The sequence below is a fragment of the Arachis ipaensis genome, chromosome B6, assembly GCF_059453495.1.
Source record: "Arachis ipaensis isolate K30076 ecotype BB chromosome B6, ASM5945349v1, whole genome shotgun sequence".
NCBI lineage: Eukaryota > Viridiplantae > Streptophyta > Magnoliopsida > Fabales > Fabaceae > Arachis > Arachis ipaensis.
Window position 1 is genome coordinate 85,023,735 of NC_142441.1, and position 23,115 is coordinate 85,046,849.

Here is a 23,115-nt window from a genome sequence, read left to right on the forward strand (position 1 = left end):
TTGCAAAATTTCGCATCAAGTTTTTGGTGCTGTTGTCGGGGATCAATTGAGATTAACAACAAACCAGTTAATTGATTTCCTAGATTAGACCTTTTCCTTCTTTGTGTATTTACTTCATTGGGAACTTCTTTCACTTTGACGTAGGGAGTTCCACTTTTATTTTCTTGGTACTTGGTGTTCATGCAGGACAATCAAGAAGAAAAGACTATTCAATTTAACCCTGAAATTGAACTAACCCTTAGGCGATTAAGGAAGCAAGCTAGAGACCAGAGGGTAATAAAAGAAACTAAAGCGGATTAAAGCCAAGAAGAATTTAAAACAATCGCTGACAATATCAACAACACAATCAATGTTCATAAAATCCACTTCTGAAAATTGTGGGAGCAGCATAGTAGCACCCGCTATAGAGGCAAACAACTTTGAATTGAAGTCTCAACTCATCGCCTTAGTGAAACAAAATTGCCAATTCAATGGAAGCCCTCAAAAAGATCCTAATTTGTTCATGTCTAGCTTCTTTCATATTTGTGACACAGTCAAATTTAATGGTGTCTCTACTAAAGCTTATTGATTGAGGTTGTTCCCATTTGCTATAAGAGACTGAGCCAAGCAGTGGCTCGAAACTCAACCAAAGGAGAGCATAGCAACATAGGATGATTTGGTGAATAAGTTCTTAACCTAATTCTTCCTACAGCAGAGGTTGGAAAAGCTGAGACATGATATCCAAACTTTCATGCAAAAAGATGGAGAATCCCTTTATGAAGCTTGGGAATTCTACAAAGTGAAGTTGAGGAAGTGCCCTCCAGATATGTTTGTTGATTGAGTACAACTTCATATTTTTCATGATGGGATTACTCCTACTTCAAGGAATTCATTGGACTTCTCAGCTGGAGGATCTTTGCACATGAAGACAATAGAAGAAGCCTTGAAATTAATTGAAGTAGTGGCCAAAAATTAATATTTGTATTCCCCTGAACAATCCATGAAGAGAGGAGTGATGGAACTCGACACATTGGACAATATTCTAGCACAAAACAAGGCTATGTCTCAGTAGATCAATGCACTCACTAAGCAACTTGGACATATGCAAGTCTTTGCAGTGGGAACACAAGGTATCACCTATGACATGGGAGAAAAAGTCCATCAAAGTGAAGTTTCTGAGTCATTTAATCATGATCAAACCTCTGTTAAGCAAGTCAATTACATGGAAAATCCCTCTAGACAACACAATGACCCATTCTCTAAGACCTACAACCCTAGAAGGAAGAACCAACCTAACTTGCATGATAGCTAGCTTCTTCAAATGGTGTTGATCTAAGCTCAAGAGCCCTCATGATGGTTTTCGGGCTAAAATCAACTTCTACACCTCTTACATAGCTTTTGTAAGAAGTGTCATTTTTTGGATCCTCCCTCACCGCATTAGCATAAAGCTCTCTGACAAGAGTTGCATTTACTCGTGTGAGCGGATTGGTGAGAAGCTCCCATCTCCTCCTTTCAATCTTTTCCTTGATCTTATGGCATTCATCATCCAAAAGTTGGAAGGCTAATTCGGGCAATATTTCCTTTGGTTCCATCCACCCGAGTTGTATCTCATGAAACACAGATTTAAACTTTCAATTGTCAAAGAAAATTTCCTCTACAGGCTCCTTTTCCTTTCTTCTTTTTGAACTTGATGATGTCATTGGTTTGCTTCAAAGAGGCCGAATGGAAGAAAAAGAAGAGATAGGAAAGAGTGGCAAGTGTAGCTTGAGAATGAAGATAAGTGATTGATTAAGTGATAACAAGAATTGGTTGAATGGAAGTATAAGGGTGAGATTTGGAATCACAAGAACACAAGAAGTGAAATGTGGATGAATGTAAGAAAGTGTATCTTTAAGTGTGAGGTTCGAACCAAGTGAAGGTTATTTATAATGAAAGGTGGTAAAGGAATGGATGGTAAGGATTCATTTGATATGGAAATGAAGGGTATGCATGCAAAATTGAATGGGGACATAGATTGCTTCTTTATGAGGTTGGTAGGTTCGGTCATAAAGGTGTTCTTATGACACACCTAACTAATCAATGTATGCAAGGTTGTGGTTTCCAAGGAGCAATTTTCAAGGGCATGTGACTAGCCCTTGTTGCAAAGTAGCCGAGCCCCCGTTCCTTGAATTGTCATTTCCATCAATCTCTTTCTTCATATTCCTATTCAAAACAACAAACAAAAATTGAATCAAATTGATGGCGGAAAAAATAAAATGTAACAACTAACTTTTGAATTTTCATCAATTGACCAAATACTAAAAAAAATTAAGTATTCCTCATGAATTAGAAACCAACATGACTACTTGTAAGTGTGCATGTGACATTTGTGAACACCAAACTTAGTGTTTGGTCATGTGGTGTAAGGAAATTGATTAACCTCCTAAGATATACATATTATGACCCTTATGTATTATTCTAGGTGCCTTGCACACCAAACTTGTTATCCACCATATGTTTCACGCAAGAATTCAATTAAATCCTTGTCACTTATGATTTGATCATCATGAAGGCTACTTTATTATCCACTATTTAAGCATAAACTCAAAAGGATACAGAGCATGGGTTGCCTCCTATGAAATTCAAGACTTTAAACAATTTGATTCTCATTATTTATACTTGTAGCATATGTGGAACACCAAATTTAATGTTTGGCTATATACTTCAAGAAAATGCTTAAGTAACTATCCTAAGATGTCTATATGTTCACCATGCATGAAATCATCTTAGGGTGCCTCTAGGCACACCAAACTTAGAAGTTGATCATATGCTTCATGAAAATGCCTAATGCAGCTATCAAATTGTTTAGGAAAGTCTGAATTCATGATAGAAAACCATTTGTTATTATCACTAAAGCAGGAATTAAGAAATACTAAACATGGGTTGCCTCCCATGAAGCGCTTTTTTATCGTCATTAATTTGATGGTTGTCCTCTGTCAAGGAGGTTGATGATCATAATGTCTCAATTTATCTCCTCTCACTGTGAGCTTCTTTCTGGTGTCTTGTTTGATGATTTCTATGTGTTCTAGTGAAAGGATCTTGCTCACAGTATAGTATCCAGAAGGGTGTGGAGATGTTTTCACTGGTTGATAGATTAGCCTCACTTTGTCTCCTGGTGAGAATCCTTCAATTAGAATTTTCTTGTTCTTCCACCCTTTAGGCACCCTTTTCTTGCTGTTCTTCCCCCTTTTTGATGACTTTTTCCTCTTAGCAAGCTCAATGTCAGGAGCTTTCTTCTTAGTTGTCACCTCTGGGGTCTTTGTTTGTAGTTCTTCTTCAGTTGTTCTGGCCTCTTGAACCTTCTACCTTTCTTCAGTTTCATCATTCTTCCCCAAAGATGAACTTACGAGTTTTAGAGATGACTCCTTGGGCTTCTCCTTCCAGTTTGGGTCTTCATCTTCAATCCTCATGCAATTTTCTTTTTAGCAAGGTACTGTATTGCTTTAAAAACATTGAGGGTTATCTGTTCATCGTGTGCCCTCAGAATTATTTCTCCTTTTTTCACATCAATAATTGGCCTTGCTGTGGCCAGAAACGGTCTTCCAAGAATGATTGAGTCGCTTCCTTCCTCATCCATGTCCAAAATCACAAAATCCATAGGAAAATGAACTTGCCAACCTTAACTAGAAGGTTCTCCACCACTCCATTGGGTATTATAAGGGATCTATCAGCCAGTTGTAGTGACATTCTGGTGGGTTTGACCTCCTCTATTGACAGCTTCCTTATCATAGAAAGTGGCATCAAATTGATGCTGGATCCCAAGTCACATAATGCTTTGTCAATTGGTATGTTCCCAATGGTGCATGGTATGAAAAAGCTTCCTGGATCTTTGAGTTTGGGTGGCAAACCTTTCTGGATTACAGCATTGCATTCCTGGGTGAGAATCACAGTTTCCTTCTCTTTCCAGTTCCTTTTCTTGGTGATGAGTTCCTTGAGAAACTTTGCATAAAGTGGCATTTGTTCTAAGACTCACCTAGTAGAATGTTGATCTCCAATTTCTTGAAAATCTCAAAAAACTTAGGAAATTGTTGATCCTTCATCTCCTTGTGCAATCTCTGAGGGTAAGGTAGTTGAGCAACATATGGTTTGACATCCTCTTTCTACTCTTGTGTTTGTGTCTCTGAGACTTGCTTGCCTTTCCTTGGAGCTTGTGGTTCATCATCCTTCTTGGGATCCACCTTATCATTTTCCTCAACCTCTGTTTCTTCCTTGATGGCAACCTTATTGTCATTTCCCAATGTTTTGCCACTCTTAAGTTGTATGGCCTTGCACTCCTCCTTTGGGTTAGGGATGGTGTCACTTGGGAATGCATTGATTGGTCTCTCAGCACGCTGCTTGGACAGTTGTCCTATTTGTCTTTCAAGGTTCCTTATTGATGCTTCATAGTTCTTGATTGCCATCTCTTGGTTCTTCATAAGCTTTTCCATCATCTCTCTAGATTAGAGATTCTTTGAGACTCTTGATGTGGTTGGGATTGTGTGTGGGATGTTGATGGTTGTTGATGGAAGTTGGTTGGGTTATTTGAAGGGTTATTTTGTGGGTAGAATGTGGATGTGGAGACGTTAGTTTGTGGTTTTCTGTATGGATTGTTGTTAGTGGGGTGGTGATTTTGGTTGCTTGTGTTGCGAAAGTTATTGGGGTTAGAGTTCCTCTGTCATTGGTTCTAGTTATCTCCCCATCGCAGGTTAGGATGGTTCCTCCATGAGGAGTTGTATGTGTCCCTGTGAAAGTCATTTTGGGAAGACCTTGTGTTGTACATATACTGGATTTGTTCAGGCTGCTGCTCATTGTTTTATGTCTCAAAGCTTTCTTCATTTTGACCCCTTGCATTTGGAGCTTGGCTTCTTGTTCTAATTATAGCTTATTGCAATCCATCCATCTTTTTTGCCATCATTTCCATCTGCTACTGATGTTGTTGGTGCATCAGCTTGTTTTGGGATAAGATAGCATCCACCCCCTCAAGCTCATAGACACCTCTCTTTGGAGTTGCTTGTCTCTTCGAGGAGTAAAAGTACTAGCTGTTAGCCACCATATCTATGAGATCATGTGCCTCCTCTGGAGTTTTCATCATTTGCAGTGACCTTCCTAAAGAGTAGTCCAATGCCTTTCTTGCTTTCATGGAGAGACCTTCATAAAAATTTTGGAGCTTTATCCATTCACTAAACATGTCCGAAGGACATCTTCTGATTAGTGCCTTGTACCTCTCCCAAACCTCATATAAGGATTCTCTCTCCAATTGTCTGAAAGTTTGTACTTCAGTCTTGAGCTTGATAATTCTCTAAGGGGGATAGAACTTGGCCAAGAATTTGTTGACCAAATCATCCCAATTTGCGATGCTCTCCTTTGGGAAGGTTTCTAACCACCGAGTTGCTTTGTCCCTTAGAGAGAAGGGAAATAGCAATAACTTGTAGATTTCTAGGTGTACACCATTAGTTTTGACAATGTCACATATCTTTAGAAAAATAGATAGGTGTTGATTTGAGTCCTCCGAAGCACTCCCTCCATATTGGCAATTGTTCTGAACCAGAGTAATGAGCTGAGATTTAAGCTCGAAATTATTGGCATGTACATTAGGAGTGAGTATACTACTCCCACAATTCCTAGGATCAGGGATAGTATAAAAGGCTAGCACTATCCTGGCAGGTTAGCCATTGTTGTTAGCTACTCCTTCCTCATGCATTTCATCCTCCATGATATCCAAGTCCTCCTCTAAGTCTTCTTCACCAACAACTCTCTTCCCCCTAACTTCTCTTCTCAGTCTTAGAAAAGTTCTCTCTGGCTCAGAATCAAAGAAAGTTAATGTTGCCTTTCTCCCACCTGGCATACACAACACAAAACCAGACCAAAAGCAAAATGATCACCCTATTACTAGAGTGATGTTAAAGTTAGTTGACACAAAGTGTCAAACGGTTAGTGTGCTTTAAAAAAAAAAAGAAAATACTTAATCTAGACTATCACCAACTTAATCATTGTTAATCTGAATCAATCCCCGACAACGGCGCCAAAAACTTGATGCGTGAAAATTTGTACCACACAAATCCCTTCGGCAAGTATACCGAATCGTCAAGTAATAACTCACCGTTGAGTGAGGTCGATCCCACAGGGATTGATGGATTAAGTAACTTTAGTTATGTGATTTATCTAGTTAAGCTAATATTTGATGGTTTTGTGAAATTGAATGAACTGAATTATGATCCACAAAGAAAGTAAAACAACAGAATGTAAATTGCTGGAAATTAAAGTGCTGAAAGTAAATTGTGAAATGTAAATGGCGGAAACTTAAATGGCAAGAAACTAAAGAATTGAAACTTAAATGGCAAGAAATTAAAAGAGCTGAAACTTAAATGACAAGAAAATAAAAGCAAGAATGTAAATGACAATGAAAGGTAAATTGCATGAAATGTAAATAGGTTTTAGGAGCTGGGAATCAAAAAAAGCAGGAAACTCAAAGCAATTAAAGTGAAGAATAACAATGGGAGAGATTCATTAGGGATTAGAGATATCATAATCTATCATGAATCAATAGGTCTCAACTTCATTCTCAATCATATAAAGTAGATCTATGGCGGATTGTAATTAATTGCGTCTCAATACCTTGGCAACCCAATTTGTCTTAACATAATCAATTTGTCAATTCCTTGATCTAATTGTCATGAGAAGATGTTAAGTTCAATTCTCTTATCCATAAGCCACACAAATTCTTAGGATCTCAATTCAAACCAGGAATTTATTGATCAAGAGAATTGTGAGAGAAAGAGCTTCAAACTAATTTCTATGATTCCCCTTCCGAAGTCCACATAGAAATTCAAATGGATCTAAACCCCCTTCTGGTAGTGAATAGATTAGTTAAGCACAGAAGTTATCTCTTAGCTACAACAAGCAGATTGAGAAGAAGAAGAATTTCATTCATTCATTTGAATTACAATAGAGCTCCTCCCCCTAATGATGTGGGGTCTAGTTCATCATTGCTCTGAAAACTCAAAGAGAAAAGAAAAGTACATAAAAAGTAAACTAAGTGCAGAAAAAAAAATCCTAATTTGGGTCCTCTCTGTCAGAGTCCCCTCTAGGTCCCAGCCTCCTTTTTAGTTCAAAAACTCTCCTATATATACACTCTTTAGATCAGTCCTCAAGTAATTGAATGTGGGCTTTTGGCCTTAGTTGAAACAAGTTTGGAGCGGCTCTTTCTGAAGTTAATCCTGGCGTTAACTCACTAACGTTCTCATACTTGGATGAGGCACCTTGAAACTGACGTTAGTACTGGTATTAACAGCCTTGCTAACACCACAAGTCTCCTTCCATACTGGCGTTAACACTGCCGTTTGTGCACTAACGGTGCCACTAACGTTACCTTCAAAACTCACTATGGCGTTGCCACTGGCTTTAGTACACTAACGGGGCCATCAACGTTTTTCTTGCTGTGCGTACGCACACTAGCCAAATCCTCCAGCCCAAACTCATAAAATGGTCGAAGACATTAGTGTGCTAACTTGGTTAACGTTAGCTCACTAACGTTGGCACCTCTTCTTGTGTTATAGCATTAGTGAGCCAACTTAGGCCACTAACGTTGCTTCCTTCTTCCTTGAGCCAACTTTGGCCACTAACGTTACTTTTCATTCTTGAGTCACGTTAACACTAGCGTTAGTGGGCTAACTTGGCCACTAACGCCAGCTTCTTCTTGTAAAGCCAACGTTAACCATGGCGTTAGTGGACTAACTTGGCCACTAACACCACAGCCTCTGCTTCTTTGCTTCTCCTTGTCTATCATTAACCAAACACATGCATCAAAACTTTGTCATAATCACAAGATAATGCATCATTCATTACATCAAGTAATTCTTGCATCAATCTCATGAAAATGTTTATAATTCAAAATGTTGGATTGAATCAAGACATGCATACATTACTCATCCAAATGCTTGTTTATTGCCTAAGAAAATGCATGAAAACCAATTAAAAACTAATGAAAATGATTTGTGAAACTAGCCAAAGATGCTTAGACATCAATAGGCTCAAAGTGGTAAACAAAAGTAAATGAAATGGTAGGCTATTTGGGTTAAGTGAGCTATAAAGAAATGATGGTCTCAATCACATAAATGCATAAATATACATTAAACAATAGATATATTTAAACAAAACAAAAATTGCAATCATAGAGAAGAGTAACACACAAGAATGAAATAAGTAGTTAAATGATGTAACCACACAATAACGCTCAAAAACTCACAAGTTGTATGTTCTTTACTCAAAAACCATATTCCACAATGTATAAATCATGCAAGTTTCAATGAAAAATTTCAACTCAATTCAATTTGAATTTCAATGCCCTAAATAAAAAGTAAGTTTCTTGAAAATTTCATTAAATTGACTAACATTTGTTCTATATATGTATATATAATGTGATTGGATGAAAAAGGTCAAAAATCCTAAGTTTAATTTCTAATTCCAATTAAACCAAAATAGAAAATTTATAGGAAATCAAACTAGATGCAATCATCACATCATTCCAAATCACAATCATAGCTAAAAAAACTAAAAAGCATATGTAAAAGCCAAAATCAAAGGCAAAATGTAAAGATATGCATCACTACAATATAATACTAGGTTATGTACAAGCAAAATTAAAAAGTGGAATAAGCTAAGTAAAAAAGAAGTAATAAACTAAATAAAAAGTTTTTCAAAAAGGGTAAAATATATACAAAGCAACTAAAAAGCATAATAATAAAAACTAAATTACAAGTGTTCGGAAATGAAATTTTTACCCAAAATATACTTGCTGAAGTTGTACGACCTCCCCACACTTAAAATGTAGCACCATCCTCGGTGCTCAAGATCATGCAGAGTCGAAGGAATTGTCACTGTCGTCACCTCCACCATCAGCTGGTGGGTCTCGTGCCTCCTCCGGCTCATGATGCTGGGCCTCCACCTACTCAGAATGCTCGGATGGCGTGTCCGGCTTAGGTGGAATATCGGTGCTGCCGGAGAGGATAATCCTCCTCAAGTGAACAGAAGCAGAAAACTGAATCACAAAACAACATATATATGAAGTGAACAAATAATGTAAATTTGAATGGAAGCATGCATGAGATTCAAGTTAAAAGTAAACAGAAGCAACTTCCAATCAATCAAAGATAGCTAACTTGCTTGTTTATCAAAGGTAAAGAAAAGAAAGGAGAATTGTTGCTATGCACGAAGAAAAAGAAAACAGTTAAAAAGTTAAAAGGAAAGTTAGTTGAAAAGAAAAAAGAAAGTTAAAAGTTAAGTGAAAAAAAAAAATTAGTTGAAAAGGAAAAGGAGAGTCAAAAGTTATGTGGAGAAAAGAAAAAAATTAGTTGAAAAATTAATGTTAGTTGAAAAAGAAAAGAAAAGTTAAAAGTTAGGTGAAGAAAAGAAAACAATCAGTTGAAAAAGAAAACAAAGGTCAAAAGTTATGTGCATAGTAAAAAAGTTCCTTAATTCCAAAAAGTTTCCAAAGTTTCAAAACAAGCAAGTTTGTATTGGCTTCTCAACAATTCAAGATGCCAAAACAAGTAATACAAATGTATGTGTAGAGCACATAATCAAATGATTATTAATCACAAGCAATTGGCATAAATTAAAGGAATTTGGCATTTACAAAATTAAAACCTTGATGAACAAAGTACACAAGTGAAATTCAAACACCAAATAATAAGGAAGCATGAAAGTCACAAGTTGAAACAAAAATTGAAAATCTCATGCTCTATGTGACTTAATGTAAGTTAGGCATGGATAAAAATGAATCAAATTAGCCACATAGATAAAAACCTTCAATCTTGTGAGTTTATGCAAAAAAGGCTTTACTTTTAAAAGAATTTCAAGTTTATGGTCAATTTGAAAATTCACTTGAACTATTCAATGCATAGGAGTAATTTAGTATGAAAAATAGCAAAGAATATTAAAGGCATGACCACAACTTGCAAAGAAATTTCTTGATCCAATCAGAAATCATGTAGCAAACAAGGGTTTATTTTGGCACAGAAATTCGTCAAATAGAACTTGTTTGCTCAAACAACACAATGCAGCTTAATTGAGCAACCAAATAGAATAGCAGCAAAGTAGTGAATGCAAAAACAACTTTAACACAGTAAAGTAACAAGTATCCAAATGATCAAAAGTATTCCAGACAATCAAACATGCAACAATCACACATTATCCCAACAATTTCAGCCTCAAAAGTCATCAAAACCGGCAGTACAACAGCGAATCTCCACACAATCGAGAAAATTTTCAACCAATCTCAACAGCAAATTTTCAACAATTCAGCACCAAACAGTAATTCATAAATATACTTAACCATTTCCAAATAATTCCAGCAGTAGTTATAGCAAATCAACAATTTCAACACTTTTAGCCCAAATGAATTCAGCAGCAATATCTCAACAATCCAGCAGAAAATCAATTAATCAAACTGCAATTCAAACTCAAGAATAGCATGAAAGCATGATTAATTATCCGACAAGCAAACATAATCAAGGAAAAACAAAACCGCAGGCTTTAACAATTTTAGCCGCGATGCTGTCAACGGAACCAGTTTCAATCCACAACAACCATATATTTTAATACATACCCACATATTTAACACAATTCCAGCAACAATATTTCAACACTCCCAGCAGCAATATTCAGAAGTTCAACAGAAAATCAGTCAAACAATTAACCAAGTGAACTCAACAGCCATTTATCCATCAATTCAATCGGAAAAATCAAATCAAAATCAGTGATTTCACATCATAAACCAGCAATCCGAACAACAATATTCATCAGCAAACAGAATTTTTCCAACACTTGCAGCTAAAATCAAAATCCAATAAACTAAACTAACATATCCTAACAAACTAGAATCTACTAAGCCGAAATCAGAATCTAACTAAGTAACTAACTAGAATTAAAATTAGATTAAAGAAACCAAAACTAACTAACAAAATATGAAAAAGAATCAGAAACAGAGTTCAATGAAAACCTGAAATGCAGAACAAACATTTGAAACAGGGAAGGAGGGGAAGAGGGGTGGCTCCGGTAGTTCTAGGTGGCTGGCTGTTAGGGAAGTAATGACAGAGGGAGAGAGAGCTTCGCAGAGGTGGTGGGTCTTGCACAGAGCAAAGGAGAACCGGCGGCGATTTGGTTGGATGCTGATTTAGCGCTGAGAAGAGGGAGGAGGGTAACGTCGCGATGGCACCAGGCTTCGACGGCATCGCTGGCGCGGCGGAAGCAAGGTAGTGGCAGCGGCTATGGTGGATCACAGAGGTGAGGCCGACGGAAAGGGTAGAGGAAGAGGGAAAAGAAGGGGAAGGAAAAAAGGGTGGCGGCCGGCGGAGATAGTTGTTGCGGCGGAGGTGAGAAGAGGGTGAGGCACGCGGTGGCTTGTTGATGGCGCGGTGGGTCCTGGGTCGAGGCCGACGGAAAGGGTAGAGGAAGAGAGAGAAGAATGAGTGATGGTCTGGTTGTTGTGGTGAAGCAGAGGGAGGAAGGAACGGGGGCAAGACGAGAGAGAAATGAGAGCAAAGGAAGAAGAAAGGGGATAAGGGGGTGGCGGTTTGGTTGACGGCGGTTACGGTGACCGCTGGTGGTAAGGAATGGTGGTGGTGGTTCTTGGGTCTTGGAGGCTGAAGGGGGAATGGGGAACATTGGAGGAGGGGAAAGGTGTGGTTACGCGAAGAGGGTAGGGGGAGGGGGGTGATTTTGCTATCATGGGTACGCACCAATGTTTGTGCGTAATGAGCAATTGTGTGTATACAACATGTTCTGCGAACACCACGAGCAATAGGGGTGGCAGTGGGGCGGGTAGGGGCGGGTTTTTGCCCTACCCGACCCCGCCCCGCCGTCTTGTTATGTATATATTATCCGTCCCATCACTATCCGCGGGTAGTAAATAACAAAACCCGAACTCGCCCCTGCGGGTACCCGCCCCACCCCGATCCGCCTTTGTAAAAATTAAATATTTTAATTTTTACCTATTTTAATTTTTACTTATTTATATATAAAATAAGACAAAAATTTAAAATTCATAGATAAATTAAAATACAAACATAAAATTCATACAATGTCATTAACTAAAATAACAATGATCTTCAACCCTTATTCTTGATCACTTTCAACATCTTCATCATCATTAAAAGTTTGTAAATCAAGATTTAAACCTGAAAATTAAAAGAGATAACAATTAACAAATTAATCGGTACTATGAAACAAATTAACATAAATGAAGATTAATCAATATATCACATTTACTTTCCAAAGGTGCCCACAAAATTAGAGGATACATGAGGGTATAAAATTAACATAAATCATATCATAAATACATAATTACAAAATTAGAATAAACCAAATTATAAATGCACAAAATCATAAGCTTGCACCTAACAAGTTCACCTTTCGGTATCCACAACCCTTGACATTTAATTTATTTTGATTTGAATATTTGATAACACTCTATGCTACTTGTTTAGACTCCTAACGTGCTAAGTTTTAACAAAATTTATTGGATTAAACTTCTAAATGTAAAGAATCCATCCATGCTTGTCCATCAAATCAAAAACAAAAAAAATTCAAATTTTCAGTTAATGGCTTTTGAACCAATTTAAAAATTTCCGTAGTGAAAAGGGCAAAGGTTCCAAAATGATGCATCTCAAAAATTTGAAAAATAAGTAACCATTGATCAGGTCAATTGATTTGGTGCAACTATGCAAGATTCATTATCATGTGGTGAGGCTAGTTGCCTCCACGTTTTTTACATTGTAACATATACCCTGCACTCAGAATTTTTATTTTAAACAAGAAGGTTAATGTTGACTGTAATAATATTTCAGGACCTTTTTGTGAAGATTTTATCCTTCTGGAGATGAATGAAGAAAACGAGAATATAAAACCAAAGACTGATTTAGAACTCTTTCTGAATTATGCTAACCAGTTCGTTTGGAAAAATTTGATGAGGCTGAAGGAACTCAATGACATCAAAGTTAACATCAACATAAAACTAAGTGCATATTTTGTTAACCAAGGAAACAGAACAGTATGTAGTTTGTGATTCTCTCCACAATTAGAACACCATGACAATTGTAAAATCAGAATAAAATCAAACTCCAGAATGCATAAGAATGATAAAGAAGCCAAAACAACTTCTGCCTATAACCAATCAACAAAGAAGCCAAAACAACTTCAATTTTTCAAGCTTTATTCCAACTAACTGCATATTTTGTTAACAAAGAAAACAGAATAGTTTGTGGTTCAACCCAAACAAGCTGTTTCAACATTTCAAATCATTCAAAAAGAAAAGATAGGCTGGGAAACTCAGGAAACTCAGTTACAAACTTAGTTACAAATTCAGGAAACTACCCAAACTCAGGAAACTACCCAAAAACAAAAGAACTTCTTCTTTGTCTATTCGCATGATACATCCAAAATTAGCCAGAGATTAAACATATGAAATCATTCAAACAGAAAAGAAAGGCTGGGATAGGGGCAAGAACTGTACCGAGGAGAATCAGGAGAGGCGCGTTTCGGGACCAGGAGAGGCGCGGACGACTAGACGAGGGTCGATTCCGATGCAGAGGAGGCACGGGGGTGGCTCGTCTAGTACGCGACTTGGAGGCCGGAGGGCGGAGAGAGCGCAGAGGATTTCGGACTGAGAGGCGGCGCGGAGGAGGAACGACCGGCACAGGCGGCTTGAAGGAGTCGCGGTCACGCGGAAGAGACGCGCTGCGGAGGAGTGGCAACGAGACGAATCAGATGATTCAACGAGTTGCGAACTTGCGATGGCAGAGACGAGTTGCGCGGAGGAGGAGCGACAGGCACATGCGGCTTGAAGGAGACGCGGAACTGGAGCAGATTCGACGGCAAGCACTGGGTTGAACTGAACCGAGGCAGCGAGGCTATGGTATTGGAGAGGAGAAGAGCCGAGGAACAGAGGAAGTGAGAACTGAGAAAGGGCCAAAGGGGTTGCTAACCCTAATTGACTGAGTGAGAGTGAGAGTGACGGCGAGAATTGAGCCACTGAGGTTATGAGAAGTAACTAACCCTAATATTTGCTAAAAAGTTATATATATATATATATATATATATATATATATATATATATATATATATATATATATATATGCACTCCGGGGCGGGTAGGGGCGGGTTTAGCCTGAACCCGATCCCGCCCCGCCCCACTCATCAACCCGCCACGATTTAGACCAGCCCCGCTCCGGGTCGGGTTCAAACCCGCCCCGACCGGGTAGGGGCGGGGCGGGTACGGGTACTGCTGCCATCCCTAACGAGCAAGGACCATCATTTGAAGTGTGCATGTGATGCACAGTTTATTTTTTTTTTTTGTCCAAACAGAAATTCACCCAACATTTCAATATGCATATAAATAAGAGGAATGCTAGCGGCAACAACTTTGGTGATTTGTAGCCATCAAATAACTATCAAGATGGTTTTAATGGTGTGAGATTGTTGTGAGATTTCATCTAATGGCTCACTTTTCTTTGCTGGTTACATGCTGGCCAGAATTTAACAAAGTTGTTGGCCCCCTAGACTTTTCCTATAAATAATAGAGGAGTGTTAGGGGCCAGCAACTTTTGTGATTTGTAGCCATCAAATAGCCATCCATCAATAATGATTTTAATGGTGTGAGATTGGTGTGAGATTTCATCCAATGGTTCACTTTTCTTTGCTGGTTATATGTTGGCCAGAATTTAGAAAAGTTGCTGGTCCCCTAGACAAATCCAAAACAAAAATAACAAAATATGCAACTATTCACATTAAACTTTAAAATTAACAAAATTTTATTTTCAAATTAAAATTATTAGACTATTCAAAGTACTTGTAATATGCACAACCAAGAATTTATCCAAACTATTTCAACCATCCAAAAACTTATTCAAAATTTTAAATATGCAATTCACCTCAAAAAGGCAAACAATATTACTAATTATTCAAATATGCATTTTAAAACAAAAATCTATTAAGGCAAACTAACAACCAAGAGACATATTTACAAGAGTGAAATAAAGGAGAAAAGTCGGAAAGTTTTACCATGGTGGGGTGTCTCCTATCTAGCACTTCTATTTAGAGTCCTTAAGTTGCACTTTTTTAGAAGCTCTTATCAAGGAGGCTTGTGCTTCCACTCTTCCTTGAATCTCCACCCATGCTTGCATTTTCCATGGCTTTTAAGATTCCAAAGCTTGTGCACCCAATCTTCTTGTTGGTTCTCTTCATTCCATCTAGGTGATAAACATGCGAAATCATCAATTCCTATAATACAATAGCAACCAAACTGATAGTTCAATGGATGAGAATTCATAGGAGAAAAAGAAAATAAAAACAAAAGATAATAAGAATAAGTAAAATAAACTCCTAAAACTAGCAAAAGCAAGCAACCAATCAAAACAAACTATTCACATATTCACATATTAACAATAGCAAACAATGTAACACCATTGCACTCCTCGACAACGGCGCCAAAAACTTGATGATAACTAAAAGTGGGTTCGAAATTTTATAAAATAGAATTTCTCCGTTACAAGTATAGTCTAAACCCAATAATTGACTAACATCAAAGTTTAATTCAAAGATTTGTCACAATCAACAGCCAGCAAATAAGACAGAAAGCGAGTTGTAAAATAACCGGGAGTTTTAAATCCCGGGTCATTCTCTCTAAGAATTGCAATAAAATACTCAATTATTGGCAATGAGGGAATGGGATTTTGATGGCAATTGACAAGAAATTAAAATGCAAGAAAGTAAACAAGCATGTAAAGAATTCAATGGAAAGGAATTAAATGAAAAGCAATTAAAGCACCAAAAATAGAAATTAAAATGGCAAAAGGGAACTCTTAGTAAGGGTTGAGAGTTAAGGTTTCATATCCAAGCCATTGACCACAAACGTATGATGATTATGAAGAGTCAATCCTACTTAGTCAAACCTAACATCGAGAATAAGTTAAATAGGCATAATTGATCTCAATCCACAGGTCCTAGACAACTCACTAATTAACTTAGTGAAAGACTAGCGTTTGTGGAAATCAAATCAACTAACTACCCTAATATATCAATCAAGAATGGACATCAATGACTCAAGGTCACCTAAGTCCTCAATTCCAAGCCAAGAGTGTGAAAAACTACACTAAAACTAACCCAAGCATTTTATCAAACACTTGGTATGCATGAAAAGAAAATAATATTAAATTGTAATAAAAATAAATTCTAAAGCTACCAAATGCAAGAAATTAATAACCAACAATTAAAGAGAGTAACAATAACATCAAAACATAAATTGCATTAAATGAATAGAAATTAACAAGAGTTCATCAACATAAAAAGTAACCAAAATGAGAAATTAACAAAATAAACTAAGAAAATTAAGTCAATAAAACAAATAAAGGTAAAAGAAACTAGATGAAAACAAGAATTAAAAAGAGAAATTAAAGAGAAATTAAACTAATAACCCTAATTTCTAGAGAGAAGGGGGAGCTTCTCTTCCTAGAAAATGACCTACAACATGATACTAAACTACTATAATTGCTCCCCCCTTCATTCCTTTTCAATTTAGCTTGAAATAGCTTCAGAAATGAGTTGGATTGGATTCTGGAAGCCCAAAAATTGTTACCAGCATTTTGCATTTAATAAAGTCACATGCTAGGAGTTGTGCGTACGCACAAATGTGCGTGCGTGCGTACGCACAAGTGTGTGCGTACGCACACCCAAACTCCATGTCCACTATAAACATTTGCATATCATTTTAAAGCCCCGGATGTTAGCTTTCTAATGCCACTAGAACCGCCTCATTTGGACCTCTGTAGCTGAAGTTATGATCAATTTAGTGCAAAGAGGTCAGGATTGACAGCTTTGCAAATCCTTCATTTCTTGAATTCTTCCACTTTGCATGCTTTCCTTCCACTTTCTCAAGCCATTCTTGCCTTCAAAACCATAAATCACTCAAACAAACATATCAAGGCATCAAATGGGAGAAAAGTGAATTAAAATTGGTAATTTTAAGCATAAAAATATGTTTTTACTTTCAAGCATAATTTAGGAAGAAATTATGAAACTATACTATTTCAATGAATAAATGTAAGAAAAGTCAATGAAATCCACCCAATTAGAGCAAATTAATGCCATGAAATGTTGATTCATCAGTGTTTCAGTCCATGGTTAGCTACCAGGACGTGTCGGGTTGGCTATATAACCGACAGATGATATCATCAGCCATAGGACAGGCATACATCATTTGCATATGTTTGAATTGTTTGGGTTTGCTTATTTGTATTGGTTTGCCTAATTGTATATGCCATTCTATGTGATTATGTGCTATTTGCCTTACTTGAACCTACTTGGGTATTACTTGTCTCAATTGCTTGTGTCTGTACAATCGAGAGATCCCTCATGCTGGCGGTGGTGATGCTGACGGTTGTACTTGATGTTGATGATGGAATGTTGCTGAAAACTGAGTTTTAATATTGAATTGTTCAATCATATGCTGATAGACTGTGGTAATGGAAAGAGATAGGCTGAGTGGAGTGTTGGTTAAAAGCTTGAGAATGTATGTTGTAGTTATACCCAGTTTCAGATTTTTAATAGGGTAAGTTATTCGTTAGAAAGCCCTTTAGACACGCTTGTGGTTCTTTTAAATTTTAAACTATTCACCATACTATTTTGTAAACTAAAGAAGTTTCTTTACGGCTTTTTCAAAGTAATACTTTTCGTAAAGTATTTTTTTAAGGGTTATTTCAAGGATAAACTGTTTTTTTTTAATGAAACTAATTCTATTCGCAAGTATCTCTTTGCTTTGATAGTATTTTCGCCTCTATTGAGAACCTGCAAGGACGATATTCTCACCCCCTTACAGATTTCTTTTTTCAGGAAGCTTTGACGCGAAGCCGCGATTGAACTACCAGCTTATTATATGTGATTATATTTTATGAATTTGGTGTAGTTTATTAGATTTTCCCCTTGATTTGAGGAGTTTTGATTAAGTCTATATATTTATAATTATGTGGATATAATTATGTGATTATGTGGTTTGAAGTAAAGATTTTCCTTTTTCGTAATTAAAATCGGAGTTATATTCGCAAAGGCTCAATATTAAATAAATATAGTGTTAAATTAAAGGAGCAGAGTTTGGTAACGCTTGGACTTTTAGTACGATCATGAGGTGCTAAAAGTTAGGGTGTTATATTATGGTATTAGAGCAGTTCATCCTGATTAGAGGCTTGGGAATGGACGATTATGCTTCGTTACATACTCTGATTGTCTGTCTTGTTATAGGTCTTGTCTGAATGACGAGGATTAGAGGTTTATGCCCATGACTATCTATTGATTAACACTGTTAACTTACCGTTGCATATCTGCTAATGTTAAGTCTGGCCAACTTAATGTTGATGGTTTATGTGTACGAAAAGTTAACGGGTTATCATAGACGAGATACGAGTAATAAATAACAAATATTCGGAGTTTGGGAAACTATAGAGGTTACTTCTTGAGATTACTCAGTTATTTATCTTATTCTTTCATAGTTTGCCTTGAAATTCCTATTTGAGATTTCTTTCTTGGGAAGTAAACTGATTATTCTATGATCCTGTTCCTTGTGCATATGCATACTCGTTTGATATTGACTGCATGTGTCTGCTTACATTCCTTGGATATCTGTTTTGTGTTATTTAAACTCCTTTCTTGACCCATGTACTCTTTGATGTATGTTGAACTTGTTTGATGCATCAAAGTGATCATTGAAATCTCTAATATTTTTCTGTTGATTGGGTTGTCTTTCTTTGAGTTTTGTCTTCATTTGGATCGGTTGAAAACTTGTTTGGTTTGACGTGCTCGTAAACCCATTTGAATTTCCTTGATTTAAGTTTCATCCTCGAAATGTGATTTGATTTTCCTTTTTAGCGCATCTTAATATTCTTGAATATTTTTATGAAGTTGCGAATTCAAGTATACTCTCTGAATTTCGTTTTAAACCTTTTTAAATAGGTTTTTGATTTATTCTTGTGCAAGGTTGACATTGACTTTGCATTCCTTTACTTAAGCTGTGTATCTCTTTGCTGTGATTTGAACCTGTTTTGGTGCGATATAACCATCTCTTGAAGTTTTAATAAAATTACTTTTGATTCAACCTACATTCCTTTATCTTACACTTTGAAAATTTTTGTATGCGGTTTAAACTTATTTGTTTGCAATGCATCCTCTATCCCTTTTAATGAACAAAACTTTAACTCAGTTTTTCTTCCAACCAGATCACAGTTTTCATGCATACTTTTGTTTAGTCAGTACTTAAGTACCTTTCAAAGTATTTGAGAAAATATAATTTTGCCCTTAGCCAAATTAATCTTTTCTTTTCCAAATTTTGCATAGTTTATTTCAACTTGAATTTATGTTGGAATAAAGCCATATTCATGCTTTTGTTATTTTATCGAAGGATGTTTGTTGCTTATGTTTTCTTTTAGACCACGAAATGAGTTTTTCGCAAGTTTTTCATTCTTTTATGAACAATGTATTCGAAAGTATTTTTAATCGTACTCTTGAGTTCTGGAGCTTTGTCTTGTGTTTGAGATATTATTTTTCTGTAAACCTCATACTTCTTCGACTCAGCTTGAATTTGTTTCAAATTAATGTGCTATTTTTCTTGCATTGATTCTATCAAATTTCTTTGATTCAAGAGTTATCCTTAAAGTTACCAATTGATTCCTTTCCAGCCATATTCATTTCTTGTGTATCCTTGTTTATTTGTAATTCCTTTCATTCTTTTAAATTCTTATGAGTACTATCCTTGTCACTTGTGTTTCCTTTTTTTTTTTTAAATCTAGTGGAGTAAACTTGAGATTTGTTTGTGTCACGTACGATCATTAGATATAGCAAGCGATACGTTAGTTCTTAGGACACGATTTTGGTGGATGCGGAAGGTAAAGCTTGTAAGTGTGCGATGCCACAGAATGTTGTACAACTTTGTCTTACACGAAAAAGTTTTGTTGATATTAGACTTGTGACCGATAGTGAGTTTGTGACGTGACTGATGAAGTTGAGAACTTTCGGATGAATCGTTCGATAAAGTATAGTTGGGAGTTGTGATGGTGAGCTATGTTAAAGCCATTGATGTTGACACCATGTAATCTCTTTGTGTTGAGCTTATTGTTATTTCTGCTTTACACCACACCTTTTTCTTATATCTAAGTCTTATGCCTTATCAAATATTTGACAATTTATATATACGCCAAGTCTTCTTATTTTTCTAAAGTATTCGAAAGTAAAGTATTAAAGCTATGTAATATATGTGTATTACTTTAATTTTTGAGGACGAAAATTTTTATAAGGTGGGTAGAATGCAAAACCCAGAACTTTTGAAAAGTCTTATTATGAGCTAATTTCAAATCTACAGTTTCAATTTCAAAAAGTATTTTACTGAAAATAATTAAAGCAAGTTTTGATTAATTGAATTTGAAATAAATTAAGATTCTTATCCAATTTTATAATTTGAGTTATTTTCTATATTTAAAATGATAAAGTTAGTAGTTGTAAAATAATAAGGATTTTATATGATTTGATTTAAATAATTGAGATTTGGAGTTTAATACTTTCATTTTTATAAATAAAGAGAATTAATCAAATTATCCCAAATTATTGAATTAGAGTATATTTAAAAATAATTTGCAAGATGATGATAAAATGGTATTTCAAAGATAATTATTTTATATTTAATTTTTAATTTGAATTATTACTCTACCTTATTATTTCATTAATATTTTTACTCTACACAAACCTTAATTTTAACACAAATCTAACCCTAACTATCCTTCCCAGCCGCCACCTACAAATCCCCCACACACAAAACTCCTCACCCCTTTCGAAACCCACCCCCAGTAAAAGAAACAAAGAAAAGAAAGAAAAAGAAAAGAGGGAACGGGGAGAGCAGAGGGGAAGGGAGATCGGTGAGGGAAAAGAGAAGAGGGAGGAGCTGCACTACCACCGCCGGCCTTGGGCTCGCCATTCATGCCCCATCGCATCACTGCTTAGTAGCGTCTAGCCCACCACCAGTCGCTGCTGTTGTGTATTGCCGTTGATGGAGGAGGAGCACGAACTAGAGCCATGGATGGGAGAAGCAAAGCATGCACAGAGGAGTAGAAGCTGCCACTGCCGTCGCATCCTACCACCGCCGCCATTGCTAAGGTTGCCATCGTCGCCATTGAAGCCGAAAAGAGAGAGAGAGTTCGTAAAGAGTGAGAGAGAGACGGATGGGAGATTGACGCGCGTGAGAAGAGGCGAGCCATTGCTGTCACCGTCGCGTGTGGAGTGACCGCTGTGCCCAGCCACCGTCGCGTGCTCTATCGCCACTATTGGAGGTTGGTGGCCGAGTCTCTGCTGCCGGAGAATGCCACTGCCACCGCAGAGAAATATTGTCGGTAAGGGTTTTAAGTTTGGTTCCTGTTCTTTTAGATTCTGAGAAGATTTTTGACGCTGCGTGGTTGTTATAGTTGATGTGCGAAATTGAACTCCGCACAACTGAACCGGCAAGTGCATCAGGTCATCCAAGTAATACCTCAGGTGAATGAGGGTCGAATCCCACGGAGATTGTCGGATTGAGCAAGCAATCACTATCTTGTAGATCTTAGTCAGGCGACTAAGAAAAGATGGTTGTTTGTTTGAAAGCATAAACGAAATAGTAAAGAACGAAATACCATATTAGTGTAAAAGCAAAGATGGATATTCAATTAAGGCTTCGGAGATGCATATTCTTTCCGGATTAACTTTTTTTACTGTCTACTTCAATAACAAATGATTCATTCAATGGCAGTCGTAATTGACTAACTCATGTAGCATTCTCATTAAGTTAGTCTCTTCTAAACCATAGCAGTCCACCATATCCGAGCAACTCATGTAGCATCCTCATCAAGTTAACTCATGGCTTCCCACTATGGCCGAAGGTGAAGACCTAAGCAATCCACTCCCCTTTGTGATCCTACTCAAAATGCCACATATAAGGTTGGATCTTCGGGATCAAGGAACGCTGCTTCTCAGACTCTAGCCTTCCACAGAGACCTTAGTAACCCACGGTCAACAGGATTTTATGTCACGTATCCAAAGTCACCCAGGCACGCTCTTGGAATCCGCAGTGCACTCTCTAGCTGTGGTTCAATGCTATCCGGGTCAGGACTCACACAGAACCCATATAGAACAAGGATGATTATCACGGGTCATCCTCAATTCATGAGATAAAGAACAAAAATGCACAAGAGAATGGAATCAAACATGTATTGAGATAGAAATAGTAATATTATTAATCCATGAGAATCAGTAGAGCTCCTAACCGTAACTTAGGAGGTTTAGTTGCTCATGCTTTACAAAAAACAATAGTGAAATGTATGAATGGCCAAGATCAAAAGTCCTTAACAAAGGTGATCTTTGTTCTATATATAATAACCAAATGACTAAGAAGTATAGAATTATGATAGACTAGACTAGAGGTGCGAAAATCCATCCTTGGACCCACTTTGGTTTAGTACTTGGGCTGAGCTTGGCGTCAAACTTTGAGGAATGGGCGTTGCACGCCCATTAGAAGGTGATTGGTGCTGCCTTATTTCTTGGTGGGCGTTGAACATCCCAAAGGGGATGGTTCTTGGGCATTCAATGCTGGCTTGTCTCCTTGGGGCGTTGAACACCAGCAATGGGGTAACTCCTTGGCGTTCAGCACCCAGTATGGGCAGGCTCCTTCGAAGAAAAGTATAAACAATTATATATTTCTAGAAATTTCTAGAAGTTATCTTTCCAACGCCATTGAGAATGCATCATTTGGACATCTGTAGCGCCAGAAATACTCATTTGAATGCATGGAGGTTAAAATCTGACAGCATCTGCTACGCTTTCCTTGCCTCTAAATCAGACTTTGCCAAAACTCCTCAATTTCAACCAGAAATTATCCGAATTTATCATAAAACACAACAACATAAAGTAGAATCCAAAAATGTGAATTTTGCACTAAAACCTATGAAAATATAATAAAATTTAAACAAAACATAACTAAAACAATATGGAAATGATGCCAAAAAGCGTATAAAATATCCGCTCATCAGAATACAAAACTTAAACTGTTGCTTGTCCCCA

The 23,115-nt window shown here is 36.9% G+C and overlaps 1 long non-coding RNA gene and 1 other non-coding gene across 2 annotated transcripts; both read right to left on the reverse strand.

The window, feature by feature from the left end:
• Window positions 1-703: 703 nt before the first annotated feature.
• Window positions 704-811, reverse strand: LOC148561604 (small nucleolar RNA R71). Its single transcript, XR_015887826.1, has one exon. It is a non-coding gene; the product is annotated as a small nucleolar RNA R71 (small nucleolar RNA).
• A 6,091-nt stretch (window positions 812-6,902) lies between these two features.
• Window positions 6,903-11,842, reverse strand: LOC107646972 (uncharacterized). The gene is made up of 3 exons (XR_015886230.1): window positions 10,997-11,842; window positions 8,778-9,034; window positions 6,903-7,776 (listed from the first exon to the last, which is right to left on the reverse strand). It is a non-coding gene; the product is annotated as an uncharacterized LOC107646972 (long non-coding RNA).
• Window positions 11,843-23,115: the final 11,273 nt, after the last annotated feature.